Source organism: Gopherus flavomarginatus, chromosome 8 (genome assembly GCF_025201925.1).
Source record: "Gopherus flavomarginatus isolate rGopFla2 chromosome 8, rGopFla2.mat.asm, whole genome shotgun sequence".
Taxonomy (NCBI): Eukaryota; Metazoa; Chordata; order Testudines; family Testudinidae; genus Gopherus; species Gopherus flavomarginatus.
In genome coordinates this window covers 39,194,020-39,217,414 of record NC_066624.1, presented here as the reverse complement: position 1 = coordinate 39,217,414, position 23,395 = coordinate 39,194,020, and the positions used below count along the sequence as shown (strand labels likewise).

General features: G+C 51.9%; 1 protein-coding gene across 4 annotated transcripts in view; it reads right to left on the bottom strand.

The window, feature by feature from the left end:
- Positions 1-23,149, bottom strand: part of DRP2 (dystrophin related protein 2) — a 62,942-nt gene extending 39,793 nt beyond the window's left edge. The window contains exon 1 of one of the 4 annotated variants that reach the window (XM_050965021.1): positions 22,693-23,149. The gene's annotated coding sequence lies outside the window, so the exon portion shown is untranslated. Of the gene's footprint in view, positions 1-4,128; positions 4,312-19,715; positions 19,856-21,686; positions 22,063-22,692 lie in introns of those variants that run through there. The other 3 variants (XM_050965020.1, XM_050965019.1, XM_050965018.1) reach the window with 3 other exon arrangements.
- Positions 23,150-23,395: the final 246 nt, after the last annotated feature.

Here is a 23,395-nt window from a genome sequence, read left to right as displayed (position 1 = left end):
TGTAGTTTCCTGGGTTGTTTTTATTTCCCTTTTTTATTTTATTTTAAACCCGTTTTATTTCCCAGGGTCCCCTGGGTCAGGGCGCCGCCGCGGCAGCCCTCAGTCCAGGGGGTCCCCTGGCCTGGGTCAGGGCGCTGCCGTGGCAGCCGGCAGCCCAGGGTGTTCGGCAGGGGCAGCTCCCATGGCAGCTCCATGGCCTGTGGAGCTGCCGCAGTTGTGCCTGCGGACAGTCGGCTGCTTGCGCGGCTCCAATGAAGCTCCCGCAGACACCACTGCGGCAGCTCCACCGAAGCTGCCTACCTGCCCAATCAGGGCATAGTGGGGGGTGAGGGGAGGGTTGAGGAATGTTCAGTGTCCCCCTTAGAAATGCTATCAAGCTTATTCAGCGAAGTTTTGATGTACTTGATACATGCTATTAGATCGTCAATTAGGCATCAACAAGATAATTTAAGAGTAAATGTCTTTGTTTGAAGTACCACTGAACACTAATCTGTCCGTTGCCCTCTCCCTCCTGTGTTACTGCTTGAAGCAGAATCCTGGGTAACAGTAATGGGGATGCTGGTAAAACCTTTTAAAATATTTCCCCTTTATAATGCCACATTTTAAATACAATTTTAAAATTAGATCCCATAATTTCAAGGCATCGATTTCCCCGTTTTCACAATTAAATTGCAATTGTCGGCATGAACATCATTTTAAAGCTGGGTTTTGAAAATCTAATTTAACTTCAAAAATTAATGACCAAAAGATGGGCACGTGAAGTAAGGTAAAAGTAATTAACCGAGGGTCTAGCATTCACTCCCAACACCGCAAAAGAGCTGAGGGATTTCCAAAGAACTCCAACACCACTAAAGTGTATCATTCAAACGTGAGAACATAGTTACTACAGATAATAAATAATAAGTTACCTGGGTTGGAAATAGATCTTTGTGGAAGGGAAAGCAGGAAACTTGTCTTTTTGATTACAGAATTATTTTGCTTCTGGATCCATTAAAGTCATAACCGATTTTTTGGGGGAGGGGATGTGGGGAAGAAACTCTTTTCTCTACTAGGTTTGTTTATAGGCAGCTGAAAAGAAAAGTTAACCAGCTTTTCACAGAACTGAAACCTAAAGGTCTCTCCTCCCTCCTTCTCTACTCTGACCCCTTTGGGGTATTCCAAATTAATTGTCATCTAATTGCCCAGCAAAGAAAGAGATAGTGGCAGCAATTAGACATAGCCCCCACCAGTTCAGGAGTCATTAACACAGTACAAAGATATGCTGCATGCTTTCCGTGCACCCAGGCCTAATGAGGGACTGGGGGCAAGAGGAGCAGAGCGGGGTGAGACCCTAGGGAGTGAGCTGCAGAGAGCCAGTGCCCAGGAGGCTGAGAGGGCAAGGGGCTGCAGGGGCGTCCCCACTGCTATTTAAAATGCAGATCCCGCAGTGGTACCTCTCCATGGGACAGAGCCGGTTCCTCACAGAAGCTTCTGTCCAACAGCTCTTCCTTCTGCAGCTGCTCTTTGTGCTCCAGCTCCATCCATGGCAGCTGAACCCCCTGTCCTGACTGCAGCCAACCCCTCATCCCCTGCCCTGCCTCCAGTCAGCCCCACGCCCCTTCCCCTGCCTCCAGCCAGCCCCTCACCCCCTGCCCTACCCGAAGCCACCCCTGCTGCACCCCCTGCCCTGCTCACAGCCAGCCTCACACCCCCTGCCCTGTCTCTAGCCAGCCCCACACCCCTGTATCCAGACAGCCCCTCACCCCCTGCCCGCAGCCAGCCCCACACCCCCTGCCCTGCCTGCAGCCAGCCCCACACCTCCTGCCCTGCCCACAGCCAGCCCCTCACTCCCTGCCCTGCATGCAGCCAGCCCCTGCTGCACTCCTTGCCCTGTCCATAGCCAGCCTTACACCACCTGTCTCCATCCAGCCCCTGCTGCAGCCCCTGCCCTGCTTGCAGCCAGCCCCACACCCCCTGACCTGCATGCAGCCAGTCCTGCACCCCGTCTCCAGCCAACCCCACACCCCATCTCCAACCAGCTTCGCATCCCCTGCCCTGCCCAGAGCCAGCCAGCCCCACACCCTGTCAGGTTATTCAATTATTTTCATTAAATATGTAGGCTAAATAATTAAATTAATAAATTTTCAAGCCGAATATGTATTAATTCTAATGAACAATGCCACATTATGCAGTATTCATTTTTGAACGTTTATAATAAGCAATGCTCTGGTGGGAGTGGTGGGGGCAGAGGGCGCAAGGTGGAAGTTTCGCCTAGGGTGCAAAATATCCTTGCACCGGCCCTGCCTGTACACCAGGGGTAGGCAACCTATGGCACGGGTGCTGAAGGTGGCACACAGGCTGATTTTCAGTGGCACTCACAGTGCCTGGGTCCTGGCCACTGGTCCAGGGGGCTCTGCATTTTATTCAATTTTAAATGAAGCTTCTTAAACATTTTAAAAACCTTATTTACTTTACATACAACAATAGTTTAGTTTTATATTATAGACTTATAGAAAGAGACCTTCTATGAACGTTAAAATGTATGACTGGCACGCGAAACCTTAAATCAGAGTGAATGAATGAAGACTCAGCACACCACTTCTGAAAGGTTGCCAATCCCTGCTGTACACACTCCCAACAAACTCCTAAAAGGGAATAGTCTTCTCCTGGTCCCCCTAATTCATCTCTCAATAGGTCAGGCCAGGCAGCACAGCTGAAAGTGGAACTGAAAGTCTAAGGCCCTAGATATCCTCTTCAGTAAATATACAGACAGATTAATCAGTGGTGAACACTATGATATGGCTGGAAAATCAGGGTCATACCACTGATGAAAGAGTCCATAATGCATTCAGTCTGGCTGCGATACCAGGGCGTCTGGTTCTCTTTTCCTTAATTAGTCTCTAGTGCACAGTACAAAACAGTTACAGTGTTATGTTCTGGCCAGTCCTCCCACCGTGGGCCACTGCTTAAGTAGCTGCTCCTGTGGGGGCAATGTGGCTACAGTTTTACGGGCTGCACACTCCTCTTCACCCCTCTGCTGGAATATGCAGCGCACCATGGCTTCCCATGCCTGACATTAGCTCCGCACCTTGCTTTTGGATCAGCCTTTCTGCACAGGACAGCCACACCTTTGAAGAGAGGTCGGGGGATAATTCTGGGGCTATAGGACATGCATGGATTCCATGTCTCCTAGCAGCTGTATTGAAAGAGAATGGCGAAGGCAGCCCACTCTCTACATAGCTGGATTTCTGATGCAGAAAAGGGGAGGGCTGTGTGGAGATCCCTCACGAGTAATATGGGTCAAGCAGAGCGCCTCACAGTGCCCTATGCAACACCATAATGGAACAAAGCCTTTCCAACTCAGTAGCCACAGACCAGATAGGGCTGGAAATACAAGCAACAGCCCTGTTAGTTGGATGCCTTTGCCACCACTAACAGCATGCCCAGTGAGAGACAGGTAGATTCTGCATCACTCTCCCTACAGAGACCTTAAAACAAGCTTGATAACAAGAATTCTACAACTCACAGTTCCTGTGACATGTGAGCAACAAAGCCTAGCATGGAATTCTAGCATATAGCAAATAGCCACACGACATCCAGCTAGGGACAAAGAAACAGATACTCAGTGGGAGTTATGAGAATGCCAAAAGAGTCCTGGGGGTAGACAGGTGGCACCATCTGACCAACAAGCTCTCCACTGCCCACCAGCCCATGGACTCTGGGAACTTGTGGGACCATTATTGAGTTACTGAAGTGTTTTAAATGATGACCATATAACAGCCTGGCTAAGGGGCCACTCCACAAGGATAGAGCAGTTTCAGATATTCAAAGGCTGTTAACATCAAGGAGAGAGGGGAATCACTTGGGGTGAAATAAAAAGGCAAAATTTAAGCTGACTATCAGGATGACAGTGAGCTCTCAGAAGCTGTAGAATAGGCTCTCAAGGGAAGGGTGGAAGGCCCACCACTCAGGATATTTAAACTAGACTGGACAGATCAGCTAATCTACTGTAGGGAACACTCCCATACTGTGAGATGCTGCAGCCTTGCATCAGCTGGGAATCCTTCTTTTCTCTGTGGCATAGTTCTGTGGGGAGAGTGCTTCCTAGAGCCACACCCCCATGGGTGGAGGAGAGAGATAAATACTTACCCATCACATCAGCAGCTGTTTATCTCACCCCAGCCCTCTATGTGCAGTGAAGTGATAAACAGCACATCCCTGGAGATGGAGCAGAGGTCAGGACCCTGGACCTGCAGTCACATTACAGAGTGCAGAATGGCTGACCCCATTGTGTTTGTGCAGGTGTGCATGCACTGGGGAGTGTGAAGACATCTAGGCCTTTGGTATAACCCAACCCCCTCCGGATTATTCCTGGGGCACTGTGTAAAAACAACTTGTATTAATGCTATTCAGAGCAGCACTAATCAATCATTCTGTGGACTCTGCCCCCCACCACAGGGAGTACAGAGTGTGGAAGCAGCCCACGTTACTGGTGATGGGTGGAGGACGAAGAGACACACTGTGGGTGTGTGACTAGGGTTTCCCACACATCTCCAGCCTCCACCTCCTAATCAGACCCTGTCCATAAAGCATTCCCTTTGGATCTGCAGAGCGGCACACAGGCCTGACAGCTGCACAGTTAAATCCATTGTGACACTGCACCCCATAATGCTTTATAGAAATATGCTTATGAGTGTAAATATGACATAACTGGAATATGTTTTATGCCAAGTAACATATCTTTGCAAAGGTTATGATCTACTGAGTGTGTTCATCCTATTTGTATAGATGTATCATTCTTGTATCTGAAACTAGAAATATGAAATATAACTCTGAGGGCCTATTGTAATTATGCAAAGTGTGGGCCATTAATGGTGGCTTGGAATCTTGATGGTTCCCATTAACCAGGACAATTGGTTGTAGATGGCTCTATTTACTTGTAAGATTCCTGTACACCTGCGTGCTGGCAAGTGGGTAATGAAGTCTTACAGTGACATGTGATCATGTCACCTGAACTGGAATCCAGCTTTAACCTGGTGCTTTTCCATTTAGAAGGAGGGATGGGAACCCAGAGAGGGACAAAGGATTCCCGCCTTGTGCAAAAGATATATAAGTGGGTGGAACAGAACAAAGGGGGTGGCAGGCATGAGAAATCTCCTAGCTACCACCTGAGCTGGAACAAAGACTGTACCAGGGGAAAGGATTGGGCCCAGACTAGAAGGAGGCTAGCCTGTCAAAGAAGCTTATGGGAACATCTGAGGGTGACATTTACCTGCATTGTTTCCTACTGTATTAGGCTTAGACTTGTGTGTTTTATTTTATTTTGTTTGGTAATTTACTTTATTCTGTTATTACTTGGAACCACTTAAAATCCTACTTTTTATATTTATTAAAATCACTTTTTACTTCTGAATTAACCCAGAGTATGTGTTAATATCTGGGGAAGGGGGGGAAACAGCTGTGCATCTCTCTCTATCAGTGTTATAGAGGGCAGACAATTTATGAGTTTACCCTGCATAAGCTTTATACAGAGTAAAATGGATTGATTTGGGGGTTTGGACCCCATTGGGAGCTGGGTATCTGAGTGCTGCAGACAAGAGCACTTTTAAGCTGTTTTCAGTTAAGCCTGCAGCTTGTGGGGGAGGTGGCTCAGACTTGGATCTCTGTTTGCAGCAGGCAGGTGTGTCTGGCTCAAACAAGACAAGGTACAGAAGTCCCAAGCTGACAGGGAAAATGGGCTCAGAGGTGGTCCCAGCACATCAGGTCGCAGTCCCAAAGGGGTTTCTGTGACCCAACTCGTCACACCCGTCTGGGTGTGAGATGAGTGAGTTCTTCTTCGAGTGATTGCTCACATCCATTCCAGTTAGGTGTGCGCGCCGCGCATGCACGCTCGTCGGAAACTTTTTACCCTAACAACTCCAGTGGGCCGGCAGGTCGCCCCCTAGAGTGGCGCCGCCATGGCGCTCGATATATACCCCTGCCGGCCCACCCGCTCCTCAGTTCCTTCTTACCGCCGTGTCGGTCGTTGGAACTGTGGAGCGCGGCATTGCTGTCCTCCACGTCCCTAGCTCTCCTTGTTACTACCGTTGTTACTACTGTTGTTAGTTAGTGGTTAAGTATAGTTAGTTAATTAGTTTGTAGTGTAAATAATATTGTACATAGTTGTTAGCCGGTCTGGGCTGTAGCCCTTCCCGGCACCCGGCACCGGGCTCATGCCTGGTTCGCCGGGCTTTAAGCAATGTGCGGCCTGTAAAAAGCCTATGCCAACCAGCGACCCTCACGACGCGTGTCTAAAGTGCCTGGGGGAATCGCACAGGTCGGACAAGTGCCGCATTTGCAAGGCTTTTAAGCCCAGAACAAAGAAGGAGAGAGACCAGAGACTCAGGACTCTCCTAATGGAAGCGGCACTTGACCCAGCAGCTTCGCAGGCCGTGATCTCTACGCCGGCACCGGATCGCACCGGCACCGGAAAGACTCCCCGGCACCGACCTTCCCTGGCACCGGGTGCAGAAACAAGACCATCGAAGTCTGCAACTCCAGCCAGGCAGACTCGAATGGAGCGCCCGGCATCGACATCTGCCGCGGCGCTACCGGCACCGTTGACTCCGGGCCCGGTGGGTCCGTCGAGTCCGGTACCGCCGAGCTCCCCCATAAGATCTGGGGTTGAGCTATTGGTCCCATCCACTCCAGAGACCTTCGCCTCGGCACGGGACCTCATTGCCCTGACTGAGTCAACTCAGCCGCCACCCCCGGTACCTCCGGTGCGGGTAGCGTCCAGGGGCAAGCCCATGATGACGGCGCCGTCTCGGGACTCACGCTCGCGATCGAGGTCCCGACGCCACGGTCGCTCGAGATCCCGCCGCCGCTCGCAGTCCCGGCACCGCTCCCCTCGGCGGTACCGGTCGTACTCGCGGCACCGATCGACCTCCAGACGGTCACGGTCTGGTTCCAGCCGCCGATACCGGCACCGTGACTCTAGGAGCCAGTCTCGCCGTCGTTCAACGCACCGGTCGACCTCCCGGCACCGAGCTGGTGGCAGGTCCCGGTCCCGGTCGACCTCCCGGCACCGCGTCGGTGGCAGGTCCCGGTCCCGATCCTGGCACCGAAGCAGCGGCCGGTACCGGTCCAGATCCCGGCACCGAGACAGAACTCGGTCCCGATCCCGGCGCCGGTATGACTCCCGGTACCGATCCCCGGCACCGAGAACATCTTCGGTGCCGGACCGCGGAGACTCTTACCAGCCGCGGTCGGCCCCGCCATGGCCTTCCAGACAGCCGTCGGTGTCATCACAGGCGGACAGCGTATATGCGCTGGGCACCGACAGACAAGCGGCTCTATTCCAGGACCCTCCGCAACAGGACCAGGGTCCGCAGCAGTGGGGGTTTTGGACACCCTGGGCGTACCATCAAGCCCAGGGCCCCCAACAGCTTCCTCCTAGGCCTGCAATGGCGGAGCACAGGGTGCCAGAGGCGTCGTTGTCTCGCCCTCCTCCCTCCCCGGATGGAGAGGAAGGATCGAAGCAGCAAGACCCTGGTCTTGCTCCTGAGCCAGAGGCGTGGGCTGAGGCGGACCCCCCGCTGGACACTTTCTTGCCAGGGGTCTCCTCATCCTCCTCTCCTGACGAAGCGGTGGCTGGCACTTCCTCCAATAGCCCTCCTCCGCTAGATCTCAGGGCACACCAGGACCTCCTTAGGCGACTAGCACAGAATCTGAGCCTGCAAGCCGAGGAGGTCTCTGAGATCGAGGACCCCGTCGTCAGCATCCTCTCCTCCGATGCTCCCACCAGGGTCGCCTTACCCTTCATTAGGACGATCCAGGCCAACGCCAATACAATCTGGCAGTCACCGGCCTCCATCCCCCCTACGGCGAGGGGCGTCGAAAGGAAGTACATGGCCCCCTCCAAAGGCTATGAGTACCTCCACGTTCACCCGACACCATGTTCCCTGGTGGTGCAGTCGGTGAACGAGAGGGAGCGCCACGGACAGGAAGCCCCAGCCCCCAAATCCAAGGAGGCCAGGCGTATGGACCTCCTCGGCCGCAAGGTCTATTCGGCTGGGGTCCTTCAGCTCAGGGTTTCAAATCAGCAAGCCCTTCTTAGCCGCTACGCTTTTAACTCATGGGTGGCAGCGGACAAGTTTAAAGAGCTGCTGCCACAAGAGGCTCGTCAAGAATTCGCGGCGATTCTTGACGAGGGCAAGAAGGTTGCACGAACCTCGTTACAGGCCTCTTTGGACGCTGCAGACTCGGCTACCCGTACCCTCGCCTCGGGGGTAACGATGCGCCGCATCTCCTGGCTTCAGGTTTCTGGCCTTCCACCGGAGCTCCAATACACCATCCAGGACCTCCCGTTCGAAGGCCAGGGCCTGTTCTCAGAAAAGACAGACCCCAGACTGAAAAGTCTTAAGGACAATCGGGTCATTATGCGCTCCCTCGGGATGCACATGCCGGGGACGCAGCACAGACCCTTCCGGCCGCAACAGCAGCAGCAGCGTAGGCCATACCCCCAGTTCCGCCAGCGGCAGGACCTTAATAGGCGCCGCGGCAGGAATGGAAGGCGTAGACAGTCGGGGAACCAAGGGGGGCAGAATCAAAGCTCCTCCAAGCCCCCGCCTGGGCCCAAACCTTCGTTTTGAAGGTGCGCCCGAGGGCGCAGTACCAGTTTCCCCCACGGATCCTTCCCCCCCATTTTCCAACCGCCTTTCGTTTTTCCTCCAGACGTGGACCCAAATAACATCCGATCGCTGGGTCTTACGCACGGTGCAGACGGGATACCGCCTGCAGTTTGTATCATTTCCTCCCTCCCGCCCCCCTTCCTCGTCCCTCTTCAGGGACCCCTCTCACGAGCAATTCCTTCGGCAGGAGGTACAGACGCTCCTCGACAAAGGAGCTATAGAGGCGGTTCCGGAAAACGAGAAAGGCAAGGGGTTTTATTCCCGCAACTTTCTGATCCCCAAGGCCAAGGGAGGCCTCAGGCCTATCCTCGACCTGCGAGAGCTCAACAAGTACCTAGCGAAGTTGAAGTTCCGCATGGTATTCCTGGGGACCATTATTCCATCCCTGGATCCGGGAGACTGGTATGCCGCCCTCGACATGCAGGACGCCTATTTTCATATTGCCATATGGCCACACCACAGACGATTCCTTCGATTCGTGGTAGGCCGCCTTCACTACCAATTTGCAGTCCTCCCATTTGGCCTTTCTACGGCTCCGAAGGTATTCACAAAATGCATGGCCGTCGTTGTGGCACATCTTCGGCGCAGTCGTATCCACGTGTTCCCTTACCTAGACGATTGGTTAATTCGGGGCACGTCAGAGCTACAGGTTTGCAGCCACGTCCGCAGGATCACCGGCCTGTTTGCTACCTTGGGCCTCATGATCAACGTGGGCAAGTCCACCCTGCTCCCCTCGCAGAGGGTGGAGTTCATTGGGGCCGTCCTGGACTCCACCGTGGCCAGGGCCCTTCTGCCGTTGCCAAGGTTCCAGGCGTTGTCGGCGATCGTTCAGCGCTTGCGGGCAGCCCCCTTGACATCGATACGGACATGTCTAACCCTGTTAGGCCACATGGCAGCATGCACATTTGTGACCGGTTACGCTCGGCTCCGCATGAGGCCCCTCCAGTCGTGGCTCATCGCACACTACCGGCCGGCAAGGCAACCACTAGACATGCTGATCACTATCCCCCAGGGGGTGTTGGATTCTCTCAGCTGGTGGCTAGACCAGTCCGTAGTGTGTGCGGGGCTCCCATTCCACCCGCCCCAACCCTCGGTGTCCCTAACGACGGATGCCTCAGATCTCGGCTGGGGGGCCCACCTGGGAACCCTGAGAACACAGGGCCTGTGGTCCCCACAGGAGGTGAAGCTGCACATCAACATGCGGGAGTTGAGAGCGGTCTGCCTTGCTTGTCAAACGTTCTATCACCAGCTTCAGGGCCGTTGTGTCGTGGTATTTACCGACAACACGACGACCATGTACTATATCAACAAGCAGGGCGGCACCAGATCCTCTCCCCTATGTCATGAGGCGATGCGACTCTGGGACTTTTGTATAGCCCACTCCATTCACCTCACGGCTTCCTTCCTCCCCGGAGTGCGGAACACGCTGGCGGACCGCCTGAGCAGATCCTTCCTCTCACACGAGTGGTCCCTTTGCCCGGACGTCGCCCTCTCGATCTTCCAGAGGTGGGGTTGTCCCCGTGTGGACCTCTTCGCGTCTGGGGGGAACAGGAAATGCCAGGCGTTCTGCTGTTTTCAGGGCCGGGAACCCGGGTCTATAGCGGACGCCTTCCTTATTCCGTGGACGACCCACTTGTTCTACGCGTTCCCCCCGTTCCCACTGGTCCACAGGGTCCTTCTGAAGGTGCGCAGGGACAGGGCCCGCGTGATCATGGTAGCCCCGGCGTGGCCCAGACAGCATTGGTACCTCATGTTGCTGGACCTGGCCATAGCCGACCCAGTTCCCCTGCCCCTTCACCCGGACCTGATCACCCAGGAACACGGAACTCTCTGTCACCCGGACCTCCAGTCGCTGCACCTAGCAGCGTGGCTCCTGCGTGGCTGACCAGTTCTGCGTTGCGCTGCTCCACCCTGGTACGGGAGGTATTCTTGGGCAGCAGGAAGCCTTCCACTAGAGCGACATACTCGGCCAAGTGGAAGCGTTTCTCCTGTTGGTGCGTGGAGAAAGGTCTCCGCCCGATGGAAGTTTCGGTGGCCAATATTTTGGACTATATTTGGTCCCTCAAACAACAGGGCCTGGCGATATCGTCCCTGCAGGTCCACCTGGCGGCTATCTCCACCTTTCACCCGGGTGGGGATGGCCGCTCCGTTTTTTCTCACCCGACGGTGACTAGGTTCCTGAAGGGGCTGGAACGTCTATACCCTAACGTCCGACTCCCTGCCCCGACCTGGGATCTTAACCTGGTGTTGTCTCGGCTCATGGGGCCCCCCTTCGAGCCGTTAGCTACTTGCTCCCTACTCTATCTTTCTTGGAAGACTGCCTTTCTAGTAGCTATCACCTCAGCTAGACGGGTGTCGGAACTCCGGGCTCTCACGGTAGACCCCCCGTATACAGTCTTCCATAAAGATAAGGTGCAGCTGAGGCCACACCCTGCCTTTCTCCCCAAGGTGGACTCAGCCTTCCACGTCAACCAAGAGATATTCCTCCCGTTTTTTTTCCCGAAACCTCACTCTTCAGGCAGGGAGCAACAGCTCCACTCGCTTGATGTCCGTAGGGCTCTCGCGTTCTATGTGGAGAGGACCAAACCGTTCCGCAAATCCCCCCAGCTCTTCGTGGCAGTAGCGGACCGCATGAAGGGGCTTCCCATTTCTTCGCACAGGTTATCCTCATGGGTAACTTCCTGTATCAGGACCTGCTATGAGCTGGCCCATGTTCCTACGGGCCGTGTGACTGCGCATTCTACCAGGGCGCAGGCGTCGTCGCTGGCTTTCCTCGCCCGTGTGCCCATCCAGGAAATCTGTCGGGCAGTGACCTGGTCATCGGTCCACACCTTTGCTTCCCACTATGCCCTGGTCCAGCAGTCAAGAGAGGACGCGGCCTTCGGATCTGCAGTGCTCCATGCCGCGACTTCTCACTCCGACCCCACCGCCTAGGTAAGGCTTGGGATTCACCTAACTGGAATGGATGTGAGCAATCACTCAAAGAAGAAAAGACGGTTACTCACCTTTGTAACTGTTGTTCTTCGAGATGTGTTGCTCACATCCATTCCACACCCGCCCTCCTTCCCCACTGTCGGAGTAGCCGGCAAGAAGGAACTGAGAAGCGGGTGGGCCGGCAGGGGTATATATCGAGCGCCATGGCGGCGCCACTCTAGGGGGCGACCTGCCAGCCCACTGGAGTTGCTAGGGTAAAAAGTTTCCGACGAGCGTGCACGCACGGCGCGCACACCTAACTGGAATGGATGTGAGCAACACATCTCGAAGAACAACAGTTACAAAGGTGAGTAACCGTCTTTTCCCTGTGTGCCCTTCTGAAGAGGAAGGGAAATATGCTGAGACCTGTGTGAACAGGGGCTGATGAAAATTCACAGACATGAGTGCAAACCCTGAAATGATAACTGGCCCTTTTCCTGGGGCACACATCCCCATGTAATATAGGCTGGACTTTTCTCCAATGGTGCAGGCCTCCCCCATAACGCTGACCGGCCTTTCCCTAGTAACTAGTGCCCCAGCAGAAACTGGCCAATCTTTCCCCCAGTTTGTGGTACAGGAAGTATAAACTATGCACAGACAATAGTGTTATGCATTTCATGAGGCTACACCAGGACTTCAAACCGCTATTATACCTTCAGTGACCAGTTATATTTCAGATCACAATAATCACTTTGCTGAGAAATAAATAATGTACAGGTCTTGGCATTACTTTTAAATGCTGGAATGGTGCCGCGTTAATGTGGTTTCAAGATAAACTGGATGGTTGTTTAAAACACACACACACACACTTTTCCTCTTGTTGATCAAGCTGCACCTGTTTCAAAATCAGTAAGGGCAAGATTGGCCTATTGTACTGATTTGAAAAGCAGTCTGACAAAAGAAACTAATAACCATTGCTAAACCAGTTCTGCTTCCAGCTCTAGAATATGGATTATTGCTTCACTGAGGAATCTAGTCTACAGAATTTCTTCTATTCAGAAGCCCATTTCAGCAGCATTTGTTGATTTGCTCAAGTGCCAGCATTTAGGTAGATTTGCTGAATGAAGTCAGACCTTTGCTCCATCTCTTTTGGCATCCTGCCTCTGGCCACAGTCCAACCTCACGGCTGAGGGGAAGTTGACCATTCATCTACAAACCACATACCTGACCTCTGGCCCCCAGAAACATACAATTTGATTGCCCTTATTTTTATAAATGAGCCCAAGTCGAACCCCCTCAAATTTCAGGGAAGTTCTCATCTCAAGACAAATTGTGTGGCTGTTTCATAGCTCTATAGCCAACTAGATTAAGCAACCTTCAGTCTTTGGGGAAGTTTGGACTGGATCCAAACTTTGGACTTCAGACTCTATATGACTTGTTTTACATACTGAACATACAATACCTTCACAGCGTAGCTTGCAGGAAAGGCCAAGAAATTGTTTCTATCACAACCCCCCATTTCCAATCACTATCTTCCTCAAAAATGTTTCTTTGAGACTAAAACTTTCAAGTCAGGGTCTTGGCCTAAACGGAACTATTTATTTGGTGAATGTTTGAGCAAAGGCTTTTTAGCCACTATCCAGTTGTAGCAATGGAAATACAAATACATACTTGCTCCATTGCTAGAACGGTTAATGACTTTTTTGTTAGCTAATTTATTGCACAGTGGAAGAATAACTGAGTATTCAGGAGGGGAAGGAAGGCAGGAAGGTTTAGGATATTTCAAAGTTCAAATGATGTTTATGCATATGTAACAGAGAAGCTTTCGTTGCAGTTTTAGTTACACCTTAACAGGATCCTGAACGAGCTGAGAAGCTGGACTCGTGATAGTGCACTAAACACGTATTGTTCCAGAATAAAAAGTTGTCTTCTGGACATGCAATAAGTACTTGTTCCTGGGAACCAGGGCCAGCAAGACTTCTTCCTGAGACACTGGGGTTAGGGACTGAAGGCAGAAAAACAGGAGCTATTGCTGCCTAGGAATTCGTCTACAAGGAAGAGCTCCTTCCTGGAATGGGTATCTTTGGTCTTCTCCCTAGAACCACCCTGTGTGCCTTATGTCACAGACACACCACTGCTTGTCACTCTGGAGAGAAGAAAAGACCAGAGACAACACCCTACACAGGAACCTCAGCCCATGGGGGAAAAAGAAGAGGTGATGTCAATGATTAAACATGGGATGTGACCAGGCCTAGCACCAGACATGTCCTGTGACAATTAGCTGTTAGGAACTTGTAGCTCCTTCCTCTCTCTCTTTAGGCAGGAGAAAACTCCTTTTCCCCCAACTGAACTAAGCATCTAGGTCCCCTGAATTACATGTACTGAAACATTTAATGTGTAAAGGCCACCCCCACCCCCATTAAAGTAAAATGAAACCTCCGATGCAACTAGTATCACCCTCGTGCCACATTAGATGTGCTGGGTCATCTAATGAATGAAACTTGGACCCTGAGCCCATTGGGAAATAAAGGACCTGACATCAGTGTAACTGACAGAACTTGGCACCTTGCAAGATCAGGCCTTGAGGCCATAGGCCAGGGAAGGGGGCCAGTGTGGAGGATCTAGGTGTGTACATGGAAAATACTAAGGAGAGGGTCTTGCTGAAGAAGCAGAATCTCTCTCTCCCCAACATGGAAAAAACATGTTCTGTTCTGTTAATAGAGCACTCAAGCTGAGGAATTGCACATAGAAAAGTCAAGGAATGCAGAAGTTAGTGTTCCTACAGCAACGTTAACTAGGCCATGCTGCACACACACACACTCACTAAGTAGCCTTCACCGTTCCTCTTTGTCTGGCTACATGCAAGCCATAGCACATTATTTAGGAGGAGGTTAAATGTAACTTCTTTCTTATGCCTCCCCCTACGCTTAAAATAGTTTGCCAAACTGCTCCCTCCTTAAAGCCCATTTTGACTAATCTTATCTTTCCTACTTTATTCTCCTCACCAATCTCTTCTCACCCTCCTCTATTACATAGTAATTATATTTACTACAGTAGCACTTAGCAGACCCAACTGTGATTGTAGCCCCATTGTGCTAGACAGAGAAAGTCTCTGCCCCGAAGAACTCACAATCTACGTAGATAGGACAGGAAAAGGGTGAGAGAAAGGAAGCATTATCTCAATTTTACAGATGGGGGAAGTGAAGCATGGAGATTAAGTCACCAAAGTCGTCTGTGGTAGCACCAAGAATTAAACCCTGATCTCTAGGGTCCCAGTACACAGCTCTAGCCATGAGACCATGCTGCTTCTCCCTAGATAAACTACTGTCCTGAATCTTTTCTTTGTTGTCTTTCAGACAGACAATCTGTGCTCTTCTTTCCCTGCTCTTTGAGGGGAAGAATGACTCTTACACTAGGTTCTGAAATATGAACCTTCCATTTATCAAGCTATTTAAACGATTAACCACGTTAGCTTCCTGGTGCTTGGTCTCCCCTTCTTAATGTTGTATTAATATATGTTTTTGTGCATTGACTATTATTGGCCCACAATCACCCAAGTTCTCAAACATCCAACCACAGCATGTAGTTCTCCAGCCTCAAGAGGCTGTGACTTTTGTAGGCGGAGTGTATGCTGTGTGAAGTAATATCCGCCCTCCCCCCCACCCCCCAGTAATGTATAAGTACTATCCTGTTCTTGTTTTGCAGAACATGGAAAGGAAGCAGGGACTGAGCAATGTACATTCTACTCTTAAGCACTCCAATCAGGCCATTTGGGAAGTGGACTCATTTTGCTAGGTATGTCTTGTTACACAAGATTTACAATAGCACCTATGTGCTTTTAGCATTAGCCACTGAGCCTGAAACAGAAGCTGTGTATGCAGCATTCTTTAAAATATCATTATAGTCTGAAATTCACTGCACATTTTAGAGAACTTGGACCTTTTGTTTTACTGGAACCCACTTAACTCCTTAAGCATCACATTTTGCCTGGCCTTGCTTGATGGTCAAATGTCATTTTAAAGACGTATTCCAGTCTGACCACAGAATCATAGAGCCATAAGGTTAGAAGGGACCGCAAGAGTCATCTAGTCTAACCCCCTGCCAAGATGCAGGATTTGTTGGGTCTAAACCATCCCAGACAGATGGGTATCCAGCCTCCTTTGGAAAACCTCCAGTGGAGCTTCCACAACCTCCCGAGGCATCTGTTCCCTTGTCCTACTGTTCTTACAGCTAGGAAGTTTTTCTTGAGATTTAATCTAAATCTGCTATGCTGTAGTTTAAACCCATTGCCCCTTGTCCTGCCCTCTGTGATCAGCTGTGTCCCTGGTTATATTTAATCATCTCTACTTTACACAGTGTTTAATATGTATGGTTTATATGTCCCAGGCTGTGACCTGGAAAGAGACTGTCTTCATCATTTTCTGGTTAAATAAAATCTAGACAAAGCCTTCTATTACTCAACACGCAACACCTTTAAGTGTCAGTGAGCACAGGTCCCTGGATAAGAGGCAGTTCAAAACTGCATGGCTTTATAACACAGCCCTTTCCTGTCGGGCCCATTACACACGGGGGCATCACCAGGGGCTTGTGTGGTATAACATGCACTGCCAGGAAAAGGAACACTCACCACCGGGAAGTGTCAGGTGTTGACATGTACCAGTGCAAACTGGGAGCCCCAAGGCATTAGGGGTGAACACACAGAACAGGTATGCTGGGGAATGGAAACCCCAAGGCACTGCGTGTGTATTTTGGGGATCAGCACCCCCAAGGCCTTGAATTGCGTAATCAAGGAAAGGATTCCCCCCATGGGGTAACACAAAGACTAACTGAATAGCAAATTCTAGCTGCTTAAGAGAGATTACTTGGTGGAGGAGGAAGGAACCAAGATGTAAAGGACCCGGTCTTGGGACACAGGGAGGACACAGACTTTCTAAAGTTTGATTTGTTTTTTAAACTTAAAAAAAAAAAAACGAAACCCACAAATTGTCAAAAGTGACATTCCCCAACTGTTAACACAACATTTAAAAACCCACGGACAATTCAGCGCTCTCCACCACTCCAGCAGTGCCACACATGCTTCTTGGCAAGGAGGCCTGCCAGAGCCCTGTTAGTAAACCCACTGCCAGTACTACATGCTTGCCATACCAAGGGTGTAGGTGAGAAGAAACAGGAGGTAACTGGAAACGGGATGGATTGGCAGCAAAGAATCCTGTGGCACCTTATAGACTAACAGATGTTTTGGAGCATGAGCTTTCGTGGGTGAATACCCACTTCCTCAGATGCATGTAATGGAAATATCCAGGGGCAGGTATATATATGTGTGCTAGCAAGCAAGCTAGAGATAACGAGGTCAGTTCAATCAGGGAGGATGAGGCCCTGTTCTAGCAGTTGAGGTGTGAAAACCAAGAGAGGAGAAACTGGTTCTGTAATTGGCAAGCCATTCACAGTCTTTGTTCAATCCTGAGCTGATGGTGTCAAATTTGCAGATGAACTGAAGCTCAGCAGTTTCTCTTTGAAGTCTGGTCCTGAAGTTTTTTTTGCTGCAGGATGGCCACCTTAAGGTCTGCTATAGTGTGGCCAGGGAGGTTGAAGTGCTCTCCTACAGGTTTTTGTATATTGCCATTCCTAATGTCTGATTTGTGTCCATTTATCCTTTTCCGTAGAGACTGTCCAGTTTGGCCGATGTACATAGCAGAGGGGCATTGCTGGCATATGATGGCGTATATTATATTGGTGGATGTGCAGGTGAATGAACCAGTGATGGTGTGGCTGATCTGGTTAGGTCCTGTGATGGTGTCGCTGGTGTAGATATGTGGGCAGAGTTGGCATCGAGGTTTGTTGCATGGATTGGTTCCTGAGCTAGAGTTATTATGGTGTGGTGTGCAGTTACTGGTGAGAATATGTTTCAGGTTGGCAGGTTGTCTGTGGGCAAGGATTGGCCTGCCACCCAAGGCCTGTGAAAGTGTGGGATCATTGTCCAGGATGGGTTGTAGATCCTTGATGATGCGTCGGAGGGGTTTTAGCTGGGGGCTGTATGTGATGGCCAGTGGAGTCCTGTTGGTTTCTCTCTTGGGTTTCTCTTGCAGTAGGAGGCTTCTGGGTACACGTCTGGCTCTGTTGATCTGTTTCCTTATTTCCTCGTGCGGGTATTGTAGTTTTGAGAATGCTTGGTGGAGATTTTGTAGGTGTTGGTCTCTGTCTGAGGGGTCAGAGCAGATGCGGTTGTACCTCAGTGCTTGGCTGTAGACAATGGATCGTGTGATGTGCCCGGGATGGAAGCTGGAGGCATGAAGATAGGCATAGCGGTCGGTGGGTTTTCGATATAGGGTGGTGTTAATGTGACCATCACTTATTTGCACCGTGGTGTCAAGAAAGTGGACCTCCCGTGTAGATTGGTCCAGGCTGAGGTTGATGGTGGGGTGGAAGCTGTTGAAATCATGGTGGAATTTTTCCAGAGTCTCCTTCCCATGGGTCCAGATGATGAAGATGTCATCAATGTAGCGTAGATAGAGAAGGGGTGTGAGTGGACGAGAGCTGAGGAAGCGTTGTTCCAGGTCGGCCATGAAGATATTGGCATATTGTGGGGCCATGCGGGTGCCCATAGCAGTGCCACTGATCTGGAGATATATATTGTCATCAAATTTGAAATAGTTGTGTGTAAGTATAAAGGCACAGAGCTCAGCAGCCAGTTGTGCTGTGGCATCATCAGGGATAGTGTTCCTGACAGCTTGTATTCCATCTGTGTGTGGGATGTTTGTGTAGAGAGCCTCTACATCCATGGTGGCTAGGATGGTGTTTTCTGGGAGGTCACCAATGCATTGTAGTTTCCTCAGGAAATCAGTGGTGTCGCGGAGATAGCTGGGAGTGCTGGTGGCATAGGGTCTAAGTAGAGAGTCCATATATCCAGACAGTCCTTCAGTGAGAGTGCCAATGCCCAAGATGATGGGGCGTCCAGGATTGCCGGGTTTGTGGATCTTGGGTAGTAGATAGAATAACCCTGGTCGGGGCTCTAGGGGTATGTTGATTTCTTCTGGTGTTAGTGTAGGGAGTGTCCTGAGTAGATGCTGTAGTTTCTTAGTGTATTCCTCAGTGGGATCTGAGGGAAGTGGCCTGTAGAATTTGGTATTGGAGAGTTGTCTGGCTGCCTCCTTTTGATAGTCAGACCTGTTCATGATGACAACGGTACCTCCTTTATCAGCCTCTTTGATGATAATGTCAGGGTGGTTTCTGAGGCTGTGGATGGCATTGCGTTCTGCACGACTTAGGTTGTGAGGCAAGCGATGTTGTTGTTCCACGATTTCTGCCTGTGCACGCCGGCGGAAGCATTCAATGTATAGGTCCAGGCTGTCATTTCGACCCTCAGGAGGAGTCCATGTGGAGTTCTTTTTCTTGTGCTGTTGGTGGGAGGGCACCCGTGTATCAGTGCACTGTTCAGTGTTGTCCTGGAAGTATTCTTTGAGTCGGAGACGGCGAAAGTAGGCTTCCAGATCGCCACAGAACTGTATCATGTTGGTGGGGGTGGCAGGGCAGAAAGAGAGTCCCCGAGATAGGACAGACTTTTCTTCTGGGCTGAGTGTGTAGTTGGATAGATTGATGATATTGCTGGGTGGGTTAGGGGTACCACTGTTGTGGCCCCATGTGGCAGGTAGGAGTTTAGACAGCTTACAGTCCTTTTTCCTTTGGGGCACTTTGGATTGGGGCACTAGTAATAATACGCATAGGCGGCAAGTTATATGGGCCCATGGTGCCCGTGCTCCACCAATATTCAGGAACGTGGGCCCAACTCCATCAATGTTTGGGCTTATATTTTCAGAGCTGTCCCATCCATAGGATGGACCAGGGATACCACCCTGGGTCCCCTGCTTCAGGGGAATGCAGGCTCCAGGGCAGCCTGGGGCGCTAGTGAGTGGCCTAGCGCCAGCAGCAGCAAGCAACCTGGCCCCAGCCTGCCCCGCTCCACCTCTTCCTGCCCCTGCTCTGCCCCCATTTCGCCCCTTCCCCCAAACCCCAGACCCACCTCTTTCCTGATTCCGCCCTCTCCCCCAAGTGATGCCAGGAGCCAGTGGAGCAGAGCCAAGTTGCTTGCTGCTGCTCACACGAGGCCCCCCGCTAGACCCCCAGGCAGGGCTGAAAGTAACTTAAAGGACTTGCCGGTACTCCGGAATCCTGAGGAGGGGCGTGGCCTCCACCAGAAGAGGCAGAGCCTTTACATCCCTAGGCCCTTTAAATCAGGATTTAAAGGGCCCGAGGCTAGGGCTGTGGTAGCAGAAGCTGGGAGCCCCAAGCCCTTTAAATCACCCCCTGAACTCCCAGCTGCAATGGTGGATGGGGGCCCTGGGGTTTGTGCAATTTAAATGGAGCGATTTAAAGGGCCTGGGGCTCTAGCTGCTGCTACCGCAGCAAAGCCCCGGGCCCTTTAAATTGCCGACAGAGCCCCAGGGCTCCGGCAGCAGGGCCTGGGGCTCCGGCTGCTGCTACCCTCCAGGACCCTTTTAAATCATCTCTGGAGCCCTGCTGCCGGAGCCCTGGGGTAGCGGCAGCAGGGCTCCGGTAGCTATTTAAAGGGCCCGGGGTGGTAGAGGCAGCGGGAGCCCCAAACCCTTTCAATAGCCACCAGAGCCCTGCTGCCGCTACCCCAGGGCTCCGGCAGGCTCCGTAGGCTATTTAAAGGGCCTGGGCCCTTTAAATAGTCCCTGGAGACCTGGGGTAGTGGCAGTGGGGCTCCAGCAGTGATTTAAAGGGCCTGGGGCGGTAGCGGTGGCAGGAGCCCTGGGCCCTTTAAATCACCACCTGAGCCCTGCAGCTGCTACCCCAGGGCTCTGGCAACAATTTAAAGGGCCCTGGGCTCCAGCCCTTTAAATTGCTGCCTCAGGAAGCCGGTCCACCCAGTATGGTGCACCAGCTCTTGCCAGCAGGGGTGGCAGGTTTGTTGAAATTTTGGTGGTGCCCAGAACCTGTCCCTGCCCAAACTCTGCCCCCCCCCCAACTACAGCCCCAACCTGCCCAAGACTCTGGGAGGGAGTTTGGGTGGGAGAGGAGGTCTGGGGTTCAGGCCCTGGGCTCGGGCAGGGGACTGGGGTGCAGCAGAGGTGCAGGGTGCAGGATCTGTGAGGGAATTTGGGGATGGGAGGGAGTGTGGAGGGAAGGGGTGCAGGTTCTGGGAGGGAGTTTGGGGATAAGAGGCGTAGGGAGGGAGGGGATGCAGGGGTGAGGGCTGTGGGGTGAGGCTGGGGGTGGATTTGAGATGTGGCTGGGGATGAGGAGTCTGGGGTGTGGGAAGGGACTCAGGGTTGAGGCAGAGGGTTAGGGTGCAGGGAGATGAGGGCTCTGGCTGGGGCTGGAGATGAGGGTTTGGGGTGTTGGAGAGGCTCAGGGCTAGGATAGAGGGTTGAGATGCGGGGGGATGAGGGCTCTGGCTGGGGGTGTGGGCTCTGGGGGAGGGCAGGGCTGGGGATGAGTTTGGGGTGCAGGCAGGCTGCCCTGGGACTGGAGCCAGAGAGAAGGACTCCCCCCAGCCCTCTCCCTGCTTGCAGCAACGAGCTCTGGGATAGGGACCCCCTTTCTCCCCTCCCCACTGTCACTGCACGTGCTCCTACGGCCCCTTTCAGGTCCAGGAATCCCCCTCGCCTCCCCTGTGGTGGGTGCCATGCCGGGGGGGGAGACTGCCATCACATGTGCACTTCCTTCCCTGCTGCTGCCCCTCACTGTAGCCTCATTGGGGCAGCCCCTTGCCCAGCATGGGGCAAGAGCAGTGACTGTAGGCAGGGGGAGGCTGTACTGGTGGAGGGTCCCACTAGAAAATGAAAGGGTCTGAGGGGGAAGGGCAGCCTACCCTGGCAGTAGTAAAGGGGGGCACTAGGACCCTGTGGCGGCAGTTAATGCAGGCAGGCAGCATGGAGAGACAAATGCTCTGCTCCAGGACCCAGGGAGGTGCATAGGAGCAGCAAAGGGGGTCTGGGGCACACTAAGGGGAGGTGCAGGGGGAGCCAGGGGGGAGACCTGGCCCCGAACATTCGTGGAGCCAGGCTCCCGGACTCTCAATTTTGCTGGAGCCAGGAGGTGGAGTCAGAGAGAGAGAGAATGCTCCATTTTCTTGCCGGTAGCTTCTGCACCTTTTCTTACCGGTCCTCCGTACTGGCCCGAACCGGCCTACTTTCACCTCTGCCCCCAGGTCACCCTGGACCTTGTGTCCCCTTGAAGCATGGAGGCCCCCAAAGCACAGGGCCCATGGCAGTTGCCCCGGCCTGTCCTATGGACAGGACGACTCTGCTTGGACCCATTCTGGACACCACCAAAAATTATACAAACCTGCCACCCATGATAATACATTGCAGTGCTATGCAATACCCCGGTCTTGGCTGCTGAGACTGGGAAGGAGGTAGAAGCAGAATGCTCAGCTTTGGAGAGCGGGAAGTGGCCCATGTCCTCTCTAGACTATTATGGAGCAGAACTGATGGTTTCTGGAAGTAATCCTGGCTAGCCCTCCTCAAGCAGAAGAATGCTAGTTGTAATATGGGTCCTCAGTGGGAGAAGAGGGGAGCAGGAGAAAAAGTGGGAGGGGTTATAAGAGCGGCGGGGGGGGGGGCGATAATATAAAAGCAGCGGCAAGACTGAACAAGGAAGTGAATGAAAGGCCAGAGCTGGGACCATAGTCCCTATTGCTTCTTCTCTTATCCCAGCTCACTACTTGAAAAGAGCTTTAGGATCTGTTTTCTGCAGGATCGTCTTTTAAGGAGAATGCTAGAAGGCCACCATGCCCTGATCCAAGCAGCCCTTCAGCTCGGCAGAAAGCTTCTGTCGGTGTAAATAAACCTCTGATTTTAAAAGAATCAAAGCTGGAGATAACTGCAAAGCTTGCTATTGCTGTTTTTCTCAGGAATCTGCATCTACTTATGATTCCCTGAGCTCTTTCCTGTGGAATCAAAGTCTTGGCTGCCTGTCTCTCCCCCACCCCCTCTCCCCTTTCTTTTCCATGCAAGTTTCTCCAGACGCACAAACACAGACAGTATACCGTGCACGGACAGATGGACGCACACATAGCACAATGCTGAGGCTAACCATACATTGGTAATTTCCCTCTCCATGCAAAGCCAGGAGCTGGCTAGGAAACAATTTATCTGTGGCCTACCTTCCGATTCTGTCAGATCTGAAATGAAGGCAGCAGCTGGGCTTCAGTGGCAGGGATTGGGGCTGACTCTGTGAATCAGCAAAGAAGTCCCTGTGACAGGGATGCATGCTGAGGCTCAGCGATGCTGTGTGCATGCTCTCTGTCTTTCCTCCTCCACCACCCTGTGCTTCTGTGTTGCTATGCAATCATATCACCAGGAGTAACAGCATCTCTCCAACCTCAGGCAGAGATACCCTTGACTAGGCAATGCAGGAACACACTAAGGGCAGCTCTGTGAAGTGCCTGGAATTTTGGAGGTTCTTTGGCTAGAGATCAAAGGAAGGAATAGAAGCAGGGAGATACAAAGGAAGAGAGACACACACAGAGGGAGGAGGAAACAAAATACTCACACAGAGGTAGAAAGAGAGGGAGAGAGAAATACAGACACAAAGGCACTACAGCCTGACCTGTGGAGACCTGACAGACTGCTGGATTCGCACACAGTCCATGCAGCCTGCTGATGTCTATCAACAGCATTTCTGGGGTGATGTGGCAGCTCTTGTTTTAGGATACCTATGTCCATGTGTGTGTTGGAAATTGCTAGATAAGTTCTCAGTTAAGGAATAAAGCAGCTTAAATAAAAACCCAGGTATTCTTTATTCTTACATTTAATTTAATAATTTCAGTAAAAATGTGGTTATTTTTAAGTCAAAGGGGAAAAATC